The 4,195-nt window shown below is 41.9% G+C and overlaps 1 pseudogene; it reads right to left on the minus strand.

The window, feature by feature from the left end:
* On the minus strand, positions 1-1,523 carry LOC142422698 (large ribosomal subunit protein uL16-like; annotated as a pseudogene).
* Between the last annotated feature and the right edge of the window lie 2,672 nt (positions 1,524-4,195).

The raw sequence follows: 4,195 nt of genomic DNA on the forward strand, positions 1-4,195 counted from the left end.
CTATTCGTCCAAGAGGCCACAGTTGGGGATGGATTTGCCTCCAAAGCCATGTGGACTGAGGCGTTCTCAGCCACCATGCCCTCAAATGGATCAGTATTAAACTTGATGAAGCCCCACTATTGGGGAGGAAATGTGGATCTTCTGGTGCATAGGGAACTTGAATGTTGTCCTGTAAAATGCCTTAATCAAATGTTCCTTGTTTTGAAGCTTGGTATAGATGGACATGATGCACTGGCCAATATGGACGCTCGCCACAGTGCCTAGCAGTTTTCCAAAAGAATCTCAAATCCCAACGTGGAGTCTGTCAGCCCCACACAGGACAACGTATTTTTAATGGGGTGACATGGAAGGGGTGGATCCATGCTCAGATGTGAAAACCATTTTTGCCACAACTTTTCACCATATACTTGTTAGCACAGATGTAGCAGCCTCTAGGGTGGCTAATATTCATCTGACACCAGGCAGACACAAAATGGGAATTCATCCACCTCTGCCTGCTTCCAGCCCAGGTCAGAGACATGAATCTTGGCATCAGGGACAACTCAGCAGCAGTGGGACTTTGGGTAGGGCTTGTTCTTAGCAGACCGGTAACCCTGGGTGGGGCAGCAGCCCACGGTGACACCCGCATCTCTGTGGCACACCAGAGGAAAAGGGGTATGACACCATTATTATAAAGGAAAAAATAAAAATGGTTTTCACACCAAAGGATAAGACTTGAAGGCTGTGGCCAGGCCAGGACCAGGAAGGAGGGGGAGAGGGAAGGGACAAGAAATTAAGAAGGAAGGGAGGGTGAAAAAGAAATCAAAACAAACAAAACAAAAAAAGGAAGAAGTAAAAAAGAGCCACATATATAGTGAGTTTAATGCGCTACTCTATTGATGAAATGACTGTGCAAATATATATATATATATAATAGGTTTTTCTTTGTATGTGACATATTCCCTAAACAAAATGAATGAGTAAATGAATGAATGAATGAATGAAGGGGAAAAGAGGAAGAAAGGTGATAAGCTTTAAAACAAACCCCCAAACTCCAGATTCCTTATTCATTAGACCCAAACCCTGAACTAGTGGAAACGTTCCAATGAAACGGATTTTAATTCTTTTGTGACACATGAACTAGTGTCAGACAAACAAAAAATTTCCAGATAGACTACAGATGTGCCCTATACTAATTCTGCTTCATGAACATAATAGAATACTCATTCAAAAATGAAATTATAGCCACAGGTATAAGATTTATAATACATAATTTTGGAGTCTAAACTCAATCCCAACTATTCTACCCTTTGGTCCCCAAGAATTCATGTTCTTTCCATTATATCATCCATAAAATCTAAAAAAAAAACCCAGAAAATCTTCACTCTCATCTTTTGAATAATCTTCCTCAAAAGAGCCATGCTCTCCTTGGGATAGAATGGCATAATGGACTCACACAGAACAATTATGGGGACAGTGCCTTTGTCCTCACCAATTCTCCACCTTAGGAAACTACCCACTGCTTGTTCTACTCACCCTCCCATGCTGGGAAATGTGACAATTTCATGACAACATACTTAATCTTTGTTAATTAAGAGTCATTTGAGTTCCATGGAAATGGCCCCCTTTTTCTGAAATCTTGTATCATCTCTGCATTTCTTTTCCCCTTCAAGCTGACCAGACTTTGATAAATTGCCTTACCCATCTAGCTTCCACGTGCTTCCGCAGATAACCTTGAAAGCATTTTATTTTTTGTTATTTATTATTTTAAAATCAGTTTAGGATTAATACATATATCACACCATTCCATAGTTCCATCACGCCCAGCCACACTGCACATTTGCTACCACAATTGGTTTCCAGCATTCTTTTTCTATATGAACCTCTTGACGCCATCACCCCTCATCCCGTCACCACCTCTGTGTCCCTCTACCTTCCAAACCCTTATTCCACTGGCTTGCCCCCATAGGTTCATCAGTCCTGGTTTTCATACACCCCAAAATGAAAAAAAACATATACTGCAACTTCAACAAGGTGACCCCAAATGACCTGACACTCCTGAGATATCCCCTAATATGTACAATCAAACACCAAACTAAACAATAAAATCCAAAAATATGATTTTGGCAAGTAGATCCAGTCCAGCATGTATCCCAGGGGGAATCTGCTGGGAAGTTTTAACTGTTTAAGTCAGGCTTCTGCCTTTGACCTTCTATGCTCAACTCACCAATGACCTCTTAATGATCATTTAATGAACACTTGCCTCCTATCCCACAACTGTGGCTAGAGGGAGTTGACTGGAGGTTTTTTTCCATGTATTGTTCCACCAATGAATCTTGGCCTCCACTGTCATCCATAGCCTTCTGCAAACCACATTCTCAGACTTTAGACTCTAATACTAATCCCTCCCTTCAACTCAGGAGTATAGCTTCACAATCCCTTGGTGACTGATGATGGTGTGCTTCTTAGTTGACATCTCACTTAGATGACTGCTTGTTTAGAGACAAGCCTTTAAGAGCTCAGATGCTATTTTATCTGATAGCCAGGCACCATCTCATTTCTTCACCTCATTTGGCTATTGCACCTGCCTCCTCTGTGTTCTCCTCCTGATGGTGAGAATTGAGCAGAGCCATGATGTAAGACCTAATTGTTCTAAAGTTGGAGCTGAGATATAGTGTGAGCCCCCAAACCATTCCTAGATCTATGTTTGTTTGTCTTTAAATGTATTCTTCCTTGGGAATTAACCCAAATGTCATGACATTGCATTGTTCAATCTCAGCAAGCAGAATTGTACCATTGCTTCCATAATCAGCTCCCAACCATCCTATTTCTTTCTGGGTCCCTTGACATCATCTCCATTTTATAGAGCAAAGGATTCAGGGAAGGGGTGCAAAAAAGGGGGTGTGTGAAAATATTTTAGATTGTCTACAATGAGCCCCAATTTACATTGTTTTCTCAGCCTCTCATTCAAAGAGACATCGGCGGTGGCGGCGGCTGCTGCTGCTGCTGCTGCTGCTGCTGCTGCTGCTGCTGCTGCTGCTGCTTCTTTTTCAAATAATTTTATCGGGGCTCATACAGCTCTTATCATGGTCCATACATATATCCATGTGTCAAGCACATTTGTACATTTGTTGCCATCATCATTTTTAAAAAAATGTTCTTCCTACTTAAGCCCTTGGTATCAGCCCCTCATGTTTTCCCTCTCTTCCCTACGCTCCCTCCCTCCTTCCCTCCCTCACAACCCATTGATAATTTATAAGTTATTATTATTTTTTCAGGTTGTACACTGACTGATGTCTCCTTTCACCCACGTTTATGCTGTCTGTCCCTCTGACCTCCTAGAAGGTGATATGTCGATCACTGTAATTGATAACCCATTTCTCCCCCTACCCTCATTATTGGTCCTAATGGATTTATCTGTCCTGGATTCCCTGTGTTTCCAGCTCCTATCTGTACCTGGGTACGTGCTCTGCTCTAGCCGGATTTGTATAGTAAAATTGGGGTCATGATAGTTGGGGGGGTGCAGAATTAAAGAACTAGAGGAAAGCTGTATGTTTCATCGGTGTTATACTGCACCCTGACTGGCTCATCTCTTCCCCATGACCTTCTGAAGGGGATGTCCAGTTGCCTACAGATGGGCCTTGGGGCTCCACTAAGCACTCCCCCTTATTCACATTGATAAGATTTTTTTTCTGGGTCTTTGATGCCTGATACCTAATCCCATCAGCACCCCATGATCACACAGGCTGGTGTGCTTCTTCCATGTGGAGTTCGTTGTTTCTCAGCTAGATGGTCACTTCTTTATCTTCAAACCTGTAAGACCTCAGATGCTATATCTTTTGATAGCCGGGGAATAATCAGCTTTCTTTACCACATTTGCTTATGCACACATTTTGTCTTCAGCGATCCCATGGGGAAGCTGAGTATCACAGAATGCCCGGAATAAATTGTTCTTGTATTGAGGGAGTACTTAAGTAGAGGCCCAATGTCTGTCTGCCACCTTGCTACTTAACATATAAATATATGTACATAGATTTATTTCCCTCTTGATATATATATACATATTTACATATGTACGTGCCTGTGTTTAGACCTCTATAAATGCCCTTGACCTCTTAGTTCTTTCCTCTATTTTCTTTTACTTTCTCTTCTTGTCCCACTATCATGCTTGGCCTTCATTTGGGTTTCAGTAATTTCTTTTGGTTACACTGACCTT

The sequence above is a fragment of the Tenrec ecaudatus genome, chromosome 12 (assembly GCF_050624435.1).
Source record: "Tenrec ecaudatus isolate mTenEca1 chromosome 12, mTenEca1.hap1, whole genome shotgun sequence".
NCBI classification, from domain to species: Eukaryota; Metazoa; Chordata; class Mammalia; order Afrosoricida; family Tenrecidae; genus Tenrec; species Tenrec ecaudatus.